The sequence below is a fragment of the Hordeum vulgare genome, chromosome 4H (genome assembly GCF_904849725.1).
Source record: "Hordeum vulgare subsp. vulgare chromosome 4H, MorexV3_pseudomolecules_assembly, whole genome shotgun sequence".
Classification (NCBI taxonomy): domain Eukaryota; kingdom Viridiplantae; phylum Streptophyta; class Magnoliopsida; order Poales; family Poaceae; genus Hordeum; species Hordeum vulgare.
The window spans coordinates 80,839,013-80,854,399 of NC_058521.1; positions in this window are offsets into that span (position 1 = coordinate 80,839,013).

Genomic DNA, 15,387 nt, shown 5'->3' on the forward strand with positions numbered 1-15,387 from the left:
AGGACCATCGGAGAACTTTTATTTTCGAGGTATTTTTCTCGAGGACACAAAAAAGAAAACAGGAAAAACTAAACTAATTCTATCATTTTCTTCTAAGAAAAATAAAGCGAAAGCTCAAAACGGAGGTATGTGACTCTTTGATTCATCCTTTTCATGGTCATCGAAAGAAATCCGTCAATGGGGTTGATCAAGTCCTCATGACAAAACCTTCTCGAATCGCAAGAGAGAACGGAGAATTTTCGAATAGCCACCAAGTTACCTCAATGGGGATATGTATCTCCCCAACAAGCAAATCATACTTCATCCTGACACGAGGAATAAGGCACTCAAAGCTCCCAATGAGAATCTTTGAAGTCTTTTCGATAGCATTGATGCAATGTACTTGATATCGTTTCTTTGGAAAGTGCATTGTCTGCTCATTACTGTTGACGTGGAAAGTGACATTGCCTTTGTTGCAATCTATAACAGCCCCTGTCGTGTTTAAAAAGGGTCTTCCGAGGATGACAGCCATGACATCGTCCTCAGGAATATCCAAGATAAGAAAGTCTGTTAAGATAGTGGTGTTAGCACCCACAACAGGCACATCCTCGCAAATGCCGATAGGGAAAGCAGTTGATTTGTCGTCCATTTGTAGAGAAATTTCAGTGGGTGTCAACTTATCCAATTCAAGTCTACGATAAAGAGAGAGCGGCATAACACTAACACCGGCTCCAAGGTCACATAAGGCAGTTCTTACGTAGTTTCCTTCAATAGAGCAAGGTATAGTGGGCACTCTAGGATCACCAAGTTCCTTAGGAGTTCCACCTTTAAAAGTGTAGTTGGCAAGCATGGTGGAGATCTCAAGATCTGGTATCTTCCGTTTATTAGTCATAATATCTTTCATGTACTTGGCATACAAAGACATCTTGAGCATATCAGTTAACCGCATCTGCAGAAAGACGGGTCTTATCATCTCAACGAAGCGCTCAAAATCCTCATCATCCTTTTTCTTGGATGGCTTAGGAGGAAAGGGCATAGGTCTCTGAACCCATGGCTCCCTTTTTTTACCATGCTTCCTAGCAGTGAAGTCATTCTTATCGTATTTCTTAGGTTGTGGGTTATCAGGATTAACCGTAGGTTCAATCTCCACATCCTCATCATTGCTAGGTTGAGCATTATTATGAACATCACTGTCCATATTGTCACCAGGTTCATGTTCATCACCAGATTGTGTTTCTGCATCATACACAGAAATATCATTAGGTTCTTCAGGTGTGACAGTATTTGGTGAACTGGCGTGTAGGCTTCTATCATCCTTCTTGTTCTCCTTAGGATGACTGGGTGTATCAGCATTGATTCCTTGAGAATCTTGATCAATTCTCTTAGGATGCCCTTCAGGATACAAAGGTTCCTGAGTCGTTTTGCCTCCTCTAGTAATGACTCTAACAGAGTTGTCATTCAATTCATTGATCAGGTCATTCTGAGCTTTAAGTACTTGTTCTAGCTGAGTAGTAATCATAGAGGCATGTTTATTCAGAAGCTTCAGATCGTTGACATTTCTGTCTACACAAGCACTTAAATGGCTAAGCATACTAGTACTTTGTTCCAAATGTCTGCTAACATAATCATTGAAACTCTGTTGTTTGGCAACAAAGTTGTCAAATTCATTAAAGCATAGGCTAGCAGGTTTATCAAAAGGAATATCACTCTCATCAAACCTACGTAGAGAATTCACTTCTACTACCTATATCGGGTTATCGAGACCATGGATCTCTTCGATAGGTGGTAGATTTTTGACATCTTCAGATTTAATGCCTTTCTCTTGCATAGATTTCTTGGCTTCTTGCATATCTTCGGGACTGAGGAATAGAATACCTCTTTTCTTAGGAGTTGGCTTAGGAGGTGGTTCGGGAATAGTCCAAGCATTATTGTTGATCAAGATGTTATTCAGTAGGGTCTCAGCTTGTTCTACAGTTCGTTCCCTAAAAACACAACCGACACAACTTTCTAGTGGTCTCTAGAGGCATCGTAAGTCCGTTATAGAGGATATCAGGTATCTCGTTCTTCTTAAGAGGGTGATCAGGCAAATCATTTTTTAGCTGGACGAGCCTCCCCCAAGCTTGTGCAAGACTCTCTTCTTGGAGTTGAGCAAAGTTGTATATTTCCTGCAAGGCAGCTTGCTTCTTATGGGCAGGGAAATATTTCTCACAAAAGTAATAGACCATCTCCTGGGGACTACGCACACATCCAGGAGCAAGAGAGGTGAACCAGGATTTAGCATCATCCTTTAGAGAGAAAGGAAACAACTTAAGGATATAGTAGTGGCAGATCTTCTCCTCATTAGTTAAAAGGTTGGCTATATCGTGTAGTTTGGCAAGAAGGGCTATGACCGTCTCAGACTCATTACCGTGAAAAGGATCAGATTCGACAAGAGAGATTATCTCAGGATCGACACAGAATTCATAATCCTTATCGGTGATAAAGATAGGTGAAGTGGCAAACTTCGGGTCATATTTCATCTTAGCATTCCGAGATTTTTCCTTCCACTTGAGAAGTAATTTCTCAGCGTCATAGGCATCCTTACACGCAAGAAAATCCTCAGCTATCTCTCCCTCCATAACGTAACCCTCAGGTATATCATACAATTCATATCTAGGAGAGCTAGATCTAGTAGGAGAAAAAGCAGGTTCTATCTCAATAGTATTGACAGTATTAGAAGCATCACGAGCATTGGCAGTAACTCTAGCAATATGAGCATCAAGGAATACCCCTAGTGGAACATTAGGCAAAGTAGTATCTCTAGCAGTATCAAGCATAGCATCATCAGGCAAAATAGCATCTCTAGCATCATCAGGCAAAGTAGTATCAGGCATAGTATCAAGCATAGCATCTCTAGCAGTAGCATCATAAGCATCATCAAGCACATGCGACATATCAAGATTTCTAGCAGGAGGCGATGTTGCAAACTAACTCATAACTGACGGTGAATCAAGTGTAGAGCTAGATGGCAATTCCTTACCTCCCCTCGTAGTTAAGGGCAAGAATTTGGTCTTCGGCTCCTTCAGATTGTTCATAGTGATCAATAGATATAAATCCCAAGTGACTCAAAGAATATAGCAATACCTCCCTGGCAACGGCGCCAGAAAAATGCTTGATGTCAACTGTTCTTTCCCTTTGCAACAGCACCAGAAGAATGCTGTCAGCACTCTCCGGCAATCAAAACTAGAAGAATGTTGTTGACGGCCCACAAGCGCATGGGATCACAACAGTTTTCAAGAGTAGAGTATTCGACCCAAATTTGTTGATTCGCACGACGGGAGGTGAGAGAATACTCTCAAGTATTAGCAGTTGAATTGTCAGATTCAACCACACGTGAAAGATTAGTATCTGCAAGCAAAGTAGTAACAGCAAAGCAGCGAGTAACGACTGTGTAACAAGCAATAGCAGCGGCAAGGAAAAGCAGTAGTGACAGCAGTAGCAAGTAGCAACAGTAGCAAGCGGCAGTAGTAGCAACAGTAGCAGCAGTAGCAACAGTAGTAGCAGCAGCAAAGCAAGACAAGTAACAACAATAGCAACAGTAGTAGCAGCAGAGCAAGACAAGTAACAGCAGTAGCAGCAGCAGGACAAACTCCTAGGCCATGGGTCGGTGATTTGTTTGGATGATATTCATCATGCAACAGCTATAACACAGAGAGATATGTGGCTAGCTCCCGTTCGTCAATGTGATGTAGGCATGCATTCCGTGTATCGTCATACGTGCTTAGGGAAAAGAACTTGCATGACATCTATTGTCCATCCCTCCCGTGGCAGTGGGGTCCAAAAGGAAACTACGGGATATTAAGGTTCTCCTTTTAATAAAGATCCGGACCAACGCATTAGCACTTGGTGAACACATGAACTCCTCAAACTATGGTCATCACTAGGAGTGGTTCCAGTTATTGTCACTCCGGGGTTGCCGGATCATAACACATAGTAGGTAACTACAACTTGCAAGATCGGATCTAAAACACACATATATTGGTGACAACATAATAATTTCAGATCTGAAATCATGGCACTCGGGCCCTTGTGACAAGCGTTAAGCATGGCAAAGTAGTAGCAACATCAATCTCAGAACATAGTGGATACTAGGGATCAATCCCCATCAAAACTAACTCGATTACATGATAGATCTCATCCTACTCATCATCGCCCAGCGAGCCTACGAATAGATTACTCACGAATGACGAAGAACTTCATGGAATTGGAGAGGGAAGAAGGTTGATGATGACGATGGCGATGATTTCCCCTCTCTGGAGCCCAAGACGGACTCCAGATCTGCCCTCCAAATGAAGAACGGGTGGTGGCGGCGCCTCCGTATCATAAACGCGACGAAAACTTCTCTTTTTATTTTTTCTAGGACGAAAGTGAACTTATAGACCTGAAGTTGGGGGCGGTAGAGCCGTGTGGGCCCCACAAGCCTGCCCACCGCCACCAGGGGGTGGTGGCGGAGCTAGGGCTTGTGGCCCACTGGCCCACCCCCTCAGGTGGAACTTGGCGCCGATATTTTTGATATTTTCCAAAACTGCTCTCCGTAAATTTTCAAGACGTTTGGAGAACTTTGATTTCTGCACAAAAATAACACCAAGGCAATTCTGCTGAAAACAACGTCAGTCCAGGTTAGTTCTATTCAAATCATGCAAATTAGAGTCCAAAACAAGGGCAAAAGAGTTTGGAAAAGTAGATACGATGGAGACGTATCATGCTACTAGTAAGCACCTTAGCAGTAGCGCCGGCGGGAATACAACGCTGCTGCTAGGCATGGCTGGTGCCACCTTTTCACCCACCCACTCTCCCCCTCCCCCTTCCTCCCCCATTTTCCCTCTCTCCTCCTTTTCCCTCTCCCCTCTCTCTAAGTTACTTCTCCACCATTATTTCCCTTCTTCTATCTTCCTTCTACCTCTCTTCTCTCCCTCTCCATTAGTTAGCTAGAGTCATCTCTCCTCCCAACAACTAGATCTATCTAGCTATAGCCATCCACTTTTTATCCCTAATTAAGGAAGCGAAGACTTCATCTAGCCGTGCTCGATCTCTCTTGGGAGATAGGTGAATAAAAAGTTGCGCATTTCAAGAATGAGAATATGTGTGTTTGCGATATGAAGGCATGTGTGCGAGTGACATTCCCCCCTTGTTCCTTATGTTTTGCCAAAATGTCGATTTATCCGTTTGGCGGATTTCGAGCAAACTCTATATGTCCTATTTTTTGGCAAGGTGATGCCAAATTTTTGTATGACTTTGATGCATGCATTTTGTTTATAATCCTTTTGCTTGTTATACCGTGTAGTCAGTCATGAAGGTGAGTGGAAGGAAGTTGGAGCGATACTTGCATTCCACAGTGATGGACATGTATGCAAACAAACGGATTGGGATTGGATGTCTGTATACAAGATGCAAAGAAGGAGTCATTTTGGACCCCTTTGATCTTGGCAGTTTGAAGGTGCACCTGCTCATTAATGGTTTCATGAATGGCTATACTCGATGGATAAGTGAAGATGATGATGAGGACGTCCAGATGGAAAGGAATAATGACATGGTGCTACATGAAGAGATAACCGATCGACACGAAGACGATGGCGCTAGACATGGCGGCGGGGAAGAGTCCGGACATGGCAGCGAAGAAGATTCCATACACGGCGGAGAAGAGTCTAGACATGGTGGAGAAGAGTGCAGACATGACGAAGAAAAGTTCGGACATGGTGGAGAAGAGGCGGAGGACATGTCATAGTCTTCGATGTTATTAAGTTCAATAGTGTAGGACCCTCATGTTCGAGACTTGCTTCGCAAGAGTACGACTAGCGATAGAGATTCTTCTAGAGAGGAGGCCAAGCTAGCGCAACTGGAACTAGACTCGAAGACTCCATTGCATGACGGTTGTGATCTTGATGGGACCTGCTTGAGTTTCACGCTCGAACTTCTAAAGATGAAGGCAAAAAACAAATGGACAAACACAAGCCTTGATGAGCATTTGAAGTATCTACATAATAAATTTCTTCCCTCAGGGAAACTGTGTCCTACTAGTGTCGATGAGGCCAAGAAGATCGTCTGCCCTCTTCATCTACCCCACATTAGATACCATGCATGCATCAACGATTGCATCATTTATTGGAAGGATTACACGAAAAAACCAGGTGTATGCTGTGCAATGCTTCTCGATACAAGAAAGCCGGGAAGAAATCCCCTCAGAAAGTCGTATGGTACTTACCGATCACTCCATGTCTGCATCATTGTTCCGGAGATCCTAATGAAGCAAATCTCATGCACTGGCACTCAGAGAGGGTGAAGCCCATGACGGAGATGATCAGAAGGCGAGACACCTCGCGGATGCTAGCCACTGGTGAGCATTCAACATGGAATATGCTCTTTTTTGCAGAAGATGCAAGGAACATCGTGCTTGGCGCGAGTACCGATGGCATGAATCCGTTTGTAAACGAGAAGACCAAACACACCACATGGCCCATCTTTGTATGGATGTACAACCTCCCCTCATGGAGTGCATGAAGAAAAAGTACATACACATGGGCATGCTTATTCAAGGGCCAACATAACCGGGAAATAATATTAACCTATATCTGGGGCTACTGAAAGAGGAGCTAGACACGTTATGGAAATCGCCAGTCAAGACATGGGATGCCAGCAAAGGTGAGTATTTCTATATAAGAGCCATGCTGATAACGATTGTGCACGACTTTCTCGGTTATGGATATGTCGCAGGCTAGGTGTGCCACAAATATTGTGGATGCACCCGGTGCATGGATGAAACGATGTCTCGGCAGTTAACATCAACGAAAGATAGCAGGTTTCGAAAAATTGTGTACATGGTGTATCAAAGATGGCTCGATAAGGATGACCCATGGAGAAACCATGGATATCTATTAAATGGTGAGGCTGAGCATCGAGAACCTCCACGTAAGAGGAGCGGTGCCTAAATCGATGAGATGTTGAAAAAATGGAAAAAGTGTCGTGCGCCGGGAAAGATTAATAAGGCGCTAGAGCCGCTGCTGAAGGTATGGAAAACGAGGTCTGTTTTCTGGGACTTGAACTACTAGCACAAACTTGACACGCCTCATGGCCTTGATCAAATGCATATCGTGAAGAATGTCCTGGAGAGCTTTCTTGCAACTGTGATGAACATTTCGGATAAGACCAAGGATGAGGAAAAGGCACAAAGAGACTTGGAAGATTTGAAGATCAGGGTAGATCTCCACATGCCGTCCCGTAAAAAGTCCAACGAGACAGAGATGGAGACGAAGGCGGGGGACAGGGGTAGAAAAGTCAACAAGAAGGAAGATAATTATTTCCAACCTTCTTGCTTCACCTTAAGTCCAAAGGAGATCAATCAATTCATCAAGTGCCTTACGGTAATCAAAGTCAGTTCCGATTACCGTGGGAAGATAAGCAGAATTGTAGACACCAAGAAGAAAAGGTTCAATGGGATGAAGTGTCATGACTATCACATGATGATGAGGCAAATGCTCCTGATTTCCATTATGGTGATAATGGACAAGCATGACCGTGACACGCTTACTGGTCTCTACAACTTCTTTGACGTTATCTCTCAAAAGTCCATAAGTGTGAAGAAGATGTGAAGGATACATGAAAAGATCGTTGTCATACTATGCGAGCTTGAGATGTACTTCCCACCTGTGTTATTTGAGGTCATGGTTCATCTCTGTGTCCACAACGTGGACAACATCATCAACCTCTATCCGATATTCCTTCACATCATGATGTCGTTTGAGAGGATGAATGAGGTCATCAAAGGATTCATTCGTAACATGTCTCGTCCCGATGGGAGCATCGTCCAGGGGTATGTGACCCAAGAGTGCATCTCCTTTTGAGAGAATTATATGGGCGTCGGAGACCCTGTTGTAGGTTTACCCGTTAAGAAGCACCATGGGTTGCTTGGAGGAGAAGGTAACACCAACGCCCAGAGAGAATTGTACATGGACTACCCGGATCGATGGATCGACTTTGATACGACTAACTTAGTAGTGTTACAACACCTAGATGCGGCAGATGATTATGTGACAATGCACAAAGAAATCATCGCAAAGAAGTACCGTGATCAGGGGATGCACAAGACGGACGCCGAAGTTACTGTAGAGCACAACTCCACTTTCTTGCGTTGGTTCAAAGAGCAAGTCCTTGCTGATCCCCGGGAAGAGGGCAGTTCGGACGGATTGCTCATATACGCCTTAGCACGTGGCCCCGCGCCCAACCTCATGACCTATCAGTCATACGATATCAATGGGTACACGTTCTACATGGAGGCCAAACACATGAACAGTGATTACCAGAACTCACAGGTGACGATTGAATGCATGACCGATGCCAACGATGGCACAACTGAAAGATTCTAAGGAAGGGGCGAAGAGATCTGGGAGCTTGACTATGCTGGACAGCACAATGCGACGATGTTCCATGTGAGATGGGCTAAGGCTGTCGTAAGAGAAAAAAAAGTATTTCACTACCATGTCTATACGCAGCGTGAAGAGAGCTACCATGAACTTCATCACCAAAACTGAGGCATGGGTACACGGTAAGCATGTGAGACAATGCTTCTTCATAACCGACCCGACAAATCCCAGCCGTGCTATTGTGAGGAGAGGCAAAAGGAGCATCGTCGGAATGGATGGAGTTGCCAACAAAGAAGACTATGGCCAATATGGCAACCCGATGAGGGAAGGTGATGATGATGATGAACCATACGTCAAAAGAAGAATCAAGACTACATTACTTAAGAAAGATCGTACTCCATAGTTCCAGAAAAGTCACAACGAGGGGCTCAATTATTCGACAATGAACAAGAAAGGAAAGAATCTCAATGTGAAACATCGTGGACGCAGTAAGACACCATCATTTATATATATGTATATATTTTGCGTAGACACTTAAGTAACCGTTGTCGGTCAAATGTTGTATACATCATGTCCCCTTCAATTACCACCACATGCATTGTTCCGGTGATATTCACGTAGTCGCTGTCGACTTCGTGCGAGTCCATCGAGAAAAAAAAAGCAAAAACAAAAACAAAAGAAAAATAAAAGGAAATAGAAAAGGAAAGTACACAAAAAAGAAAATTTAGGGTTAGCAGTAGCACCGGATTAGAACCAGCGCTACACCTAAGTTAGGAGTAGCGCTGGTTTGTAACTAGCACTACTGCTATTTAGACTTAACCCTAGCGCGCGCGTTTTCTCCCCGCAAATCCTCTGTCGCCTCCCACCCTAGACCTCGCCGCCGACGCCCCTGCCCCCCTTGACCTCGTCGCCGACGCCCGATACCGCCTCGTAAGCCTCTTCCCTCCCCATCCACTCTCTCTCTCCCTCTCCCTCTCCCTCTCTCTCCCTCCCTCTCTCTCTCTCCCTCTCTCTCTCTCTCTCTCTCTCTCTGTGTCTATCAATTGACTCCGGCGACACCCACCCCACCATCCAGCACCTCGCTATGCTCTGAGTGATTTGACAATGGTGTTAAATATTGTTTGCAAGATTTATATGAAAATAAAAGAAAGGAAGTCAGAAAGTACTAATTTGATTGTCTATAAGAAGTTGTTTCGGTTCCTGTTCATTTGGAGGCATGAACAAAATCATAACACTCTATGACTTCAATTTTTAAATATAGAATTTTGCACATTGACCACTTGCTTGAGCTAACCTCAACATTCATTTTTCATAGATGGTAATTTTCAACACATCATTAATGAGCTCATTTTCGCATTAGCTAGATAGAATTTACCAAGAGCATTTTCTTACTGTATGTTGATTCTGGACTATAAAATATGTGTTATGATGATGAATGGTGCATGCTATTTTTCATTGATGTTCCTTTGCATATTCCGCCATTGTTGATTACATCTTTTATTTACAATTGTTTAATGTGATATGATTAATGTCGTTTGAATGGACAATCGTCGAAAAATATCTGAGTGGCCTATGTTTTGCCGAAATTTTGATTCATTTGTGGTCCGGTGTCACAGCCTTAGATTATAGCTTGTAGTTAGTTGCATCAGTGAGCATTCATGCATGCATTCAAATCAACTTAATACAATGGGGATGATCTAGATTATAGCCGTCGATCTGCTGCCACCGGGCCTCTCCGACCTCCCCGATGCCAAAAATGGAACCCACGTGAGCCGCTGACTCTTTCCCCTTTCCTCCCATGCTCTACCGTGCCCCGTAGGCCGCTCCCCGCATCGGCCGAACCCCACCACCGCTAGAGCTCGTCACCGGCACCTTCTCCGATGAGTCCTCTCTCTCCTGTCATCCCTGCCAGATCGGCCACTTCCCCAGCAACCCGTAGATGCAAACCATGTGCAAAATGAGCCTGTGTAGCGCCATTTAGTTCATCTCCGGCGAGCCTCCGCCGTGCCCGTGGTCGCCGCCGGCCAGGCTCCGGCAGCCCCTAACGTGGCCAGCCTAATTAACCTACTAACCCCCCCCCCCCAGAGCCACTGACAGAGGGCCCCACGCGTGGGTCAAACCTCACTTAGTGCGGGTCAACGCGGGATTAGCCCCTGGGTCACTGACCAGTGGACCCCACTGGCCAGGATTGACCTGGCCCAGGCGCTGTTGACTGCTGATGCAGTGATGACATCACAGTGACGCAGTAATAGCTTTTCTGATTTAATTTAAATCAAGGAAATTGCTAAAACTTGTAAAAATCATAGAAATTAAAATATAACTCGGATGAAAATAATTTATATATGAAAAAGGATCAGAAAAATCCAAAGAATCTGATTATGGCCTTTTCATGCTGGTTTGAGAAAGTTAACAACTCCAAATAGGCAAAATGATGAATAGGGTAAATTTAATAAATAGTTTGGAGTTGGAATTTGATTCCTATTTTAATTCCACTTCAATTACTATGATCAAACATTGAGCTAGCAAAACCAGTATCTCAAATTGCCATCTTCATGCATGATAAAACAAGTTATACGTGAGCATTAGGTCGAATCAATTAAAAGGGTATTCGGAAAATACCTTGCTTGAAGTGGTATTTGATTCCTGATTCAAATCCAGCTTCAACCTAACAAATGTTAGCCATATTGGCCCTGTCACATTTCATATCCATTTCTTGATCATGCATCATAGTTTTGCATTTCCATGAAGTAATTATTGTTCCTTTCTTGTTTGCCGGTGTTGTTCCCTCTTGGTAGACGATGGTTCCGACGATGTGATCGTTGACATTGATGATGACTCATTGCTATCTTCAGACGTGTCAGGAAAGCAAACCCCCTTGAGCATATTGATATAAACCCACTCTCTCGCTCCTGCTCTCTTTTACTGCATTAGGACAAACACGATTCAACTGTACATGTTATCGGTAGTTGAACCCATTCCTCTGCATGTCCTGATTTTGTCACAGTAAATAGTTGAAACCACTGAGCATGAGTAGCAACTGCTTGAGCCTTGTTGTGCTTACTCATCCATGCTTGCTTACAATGCCTGCTATGCTTAGAGTCGTGTCGGGTCTGATCCATCTGGATGATGAATCGAAATGGTTGTGTTCATGTCCTACAGTATGAGAGTAAAATTGTGAATTCGTTTTGGTAAAGGTAGCGATGAGAGTCCATGTAGGAGTACATGGTGGGTTGTCTCATTGGGACCGTCCTTAAGAACTGAGTTCTGTTTATGTTATCCAAGACAAGATACTACCATACATTGGGCCCAAAAATATGACCCCACTCGGCTTATTAATTGCCTAGATCCCTGTCGAGGAGTTGCAATTAGTTTCTGGTGTTTGTAGGAAAAGTGTTGGTGGCCGTGTTTAGCTCTGCCCGACGGGGTAGGCTTCTCTGTGGTAGATACACAGTGGCACGGTGTACCAAGTGGCACCCGGATGGTGGGCTTGGGAACCCTGCGCACATCATTTGGGGCCTTAGAGGAAACCTCGGCCGGACTTCCTTGCGGGTTCAGTGTCAAATAGGTGATAAACCTGGACAAGGGTCTTGTGTGGTTAACGGTCATGGACGACACCCATCCCAGTGCTTCCGCTTGAAGGTTGCCGAGATGCATGACGTGCATATGGTGCTAAGTGGTGGGAGCATGTGTGAAGAAGTATACCCCTCCAGGGTGAATCAATCTATTCGAATAGGCGCGTCCTCGGATATGGACTACTTGGAAACATTACGTGGTACATAGACAATTTAAATGGATACTCTAAAACATGCAAAATAAGTGTGAGTGCTATGGAAGGGCTTCTCGTAGGGAGACGAGAGTGGATCCATAGTGGTGTATTGAATTGGTGAATATGTGGACTCGTGTGCGCTATCCCACCTCAAAGAAAGAACTTGTAGTCGTAGTATAGGTTAGCCAAGACTCATAGCTGGCTTGCTGCAATCAAACCCCACAGTCCTTTCATTGAAACATGATGCATCTGTAGATAGTTCTGATGTAAGATTTGCTGAGTACCTTTGTACTCACGGTTTCTTTATTTATGTTTTGCAGAGAAGGTTTAGTCTCATTAAAGGTTTCTACGCGATGTGTTCGATGTTGAACGAAATAGCTTGGAATCCCAGACAGAGGTCTGGCTCCTTTGGTAGGGTCGTACTAGATTTTCAGGCTCTTCCAGCCACTTTTAGTAGATGTCTGTACCCAGACATCTTTTGCTTCCGCTTGTTGTTTGTATGACTTGAGTGTCGGGTCACGGGACCCCTGTTTGTAATACCACACTATGTTGATTATCATGAGTCCTTAATAAAAGCTTGAGTCATAGAGTTATGTTGTGATTCCATGTTGTATCTACACATATCGTGCATATTGTGTGTATGTTATGAAATGCATTATATGTGTGGGATTCGACACCTAGTTGTGTGCCTTTAGTAGTACTCTTTATAGGGAAATGCCTCTTTGTGCTTCTATCGAGCCTTGGTAGCTTGCTACTGCTCTAGACACATTGATTGACCGGCGTGTATCCTTCTTTGCTGCTGTGTCTGTCCCCTTGGGGAAATGTCACGCGGTGTAATGGAGTCCTTGTAGCTTGCTACGACTCGTCTACACACGCTATTGATCGACACCTGCCTTGCTGGGTTATGTATGCCTGTCCCTCTACGGATGTACCGCTTGGGTTTATAACTAGTCATTTCGACCCGGGTTCTTTGTCGTTTGAACGCTAGCAACATATTCATATACGTGAGCCAAAAGACGCAAACGGTCCCGGCCAAGTTAAGGTGGCAGTCGTGGAGTTTACCGTGTGTGAGGCCGCAAAGTGATGTGATGTGTTACAGGCTGGGTTCTTATGACTTAGGATCGGGGTCCCGACAGCTTTGGTATCAGAGCTTGACTGCCTGTAGGATAACCAAGCCAAACTGGTCGTTGTTGAGTCTAGCAACTCTTTAGTTATATAAGGGAATTGTTTGTGGAAGGGAACGTAAGGCTCTTTTTACTCCTTTCCTTGTGTCATTCTTATTCTGAGTCACCCTCTTCTTTATTCTTTGGGGTTTAAGAATTAAGCTCTCTCATCTATTCATTAGGATGACGAGTTACTATGCTGGAGACTTATAGAAAAGTTGTTGTCTTCCTGGATGAGTGACTTCATAAGAATTCAATGCTTATGTTGTCAGTTTTCTTGCAGGTTGCCTCATAGTTCATGCCCGTACAGCCGTTATGCTGTCCGAGTTTTCCAAGGTTTCTAAATAATCTGGTGCAATTGCAAATCCTCTCATCTCGATTTAATGTCTTTTGGCCAGACCAAGCACACTAATCATCGTGATGAGGTACTCTATTACCTCGACCTATTGTTGATGTATTAGGAAACCATGTCACCTCGAAAACAACCCAATAGTCTAGATGTGCTTTATGTTTCCACTGTGATAGTTCTGGCCATCATTTTCGAAAAACATCTCGTGATGTTATTTAGTTTTTAGGTATTCTATTTCTGGGTCTTTGAATCCAAGGATCATTCTGCTCATCTCTGTTGATAGTGTTGCTAGTTCCTTTAGAATGATTAGTAACCTTGTTGTAGCTCCCAAGGTTCATGGTATATCATTCTTCCAACACCATGAATCATCTTCGGCAGAAGTTCTCCGTGAACTAAAGATCATAACAAGAGTGCTCGTGATGAGTTCTCTACTTCATATCGTGATTCTGCCTACTTAGCCCTTCTGCATGAGTTATCTGGAAGAATTATGTTGAACCCGTTCGACATTCTAATCCATGCTTCCACAACTCAAGAAATCATGTCCTCTTGAGTTAGCCCTATCTAGTTGTATTCTGACCTTCATCCATGAGAGGATAGTCAAGAATAGTTGTGCATTCGTGTCATTAATGTCTTTTATTCCTGTGGTCCGTCAAGTTATTCTATTCTCGAATGACTGGGAGAAGCAAACTCCAGTACCACATCCATTTCTTGAATTGGGTCAAAGTAGTTGTATTCGGCAGATCGAAATGCTAACCCAACTTTTGTTCTGTTCTATCTTGGAGTATTACCCTCTTGTTGTCAAGAATGTCGTGAGAATTGCACCATCTCTTATGAGCTCTTGATGTAGTGATACTTCTCGCTATCATTGTTCATCCCTCGGTTTTCGTGTTGGTTGTAACCGGAATATCGACAAGTGAACCATGATGTGTGAAATTAATACTCCTAGCAATGTTATTGCTTGGTAGCTAATAGACAATAATTTCACTCTTATGGTGATGGTGATTGAATCGTCATCCTAAGATTGAGCGTGCTACCTAGTCCATGTTTCATGGTGCACTTTTCGATCAGTGAGTTAGGATTTTGTCAATCCCTCGCTCTATTGATCACATCATCTTGCCCTGAAAAGAGAGATTGTTCCCGAGCTTAATAATATATCGGTGGTTTGTGATTTGCTGAATATCTTCTCGGAAGTATTACCAGGTTGTTTCCTGACTGTTATGATAGATCTCGTGATCAAGTTGGTTTCTTTATAAGCAATCTTCTCCAAGAATCCGTGTTGGATACCCCGAGCTAGTTGGTTAAGCTAAACAACAACTTGGAGAGTTGGAAGGTAAAAGCTTCGCCTAAACTTAGTTCAATTTAAAGGGATATTTTTCTTGTTGTGTGAGTCTGAAGAAAGATAATATTTTCATCGGTTGATTCGTGTGATCAATTGTTGCATATATTATCTTGTTCAATTTTGATTTGAGTGTGGGCTATTGTCCAATCAAACTCAGAACCAAAGATTGTAGTAACGGTGTCTTACTCATGGATTTCCTTGAGCCTACACTATTGTATTATTTGACCTGACCAATGCTATTATCTTTCTCAGATAGTTGTGGAAATCCATTTATATGGGTATCTCGATGAATTGTTGTTGAGCCCATCGGCAACATTTTCATTTGTTCCATGACTTATGTTGGACATCAAGCTAGTGCTGGAAACTTTGTAGACATTGTCTTCGTGTCTCGAGGA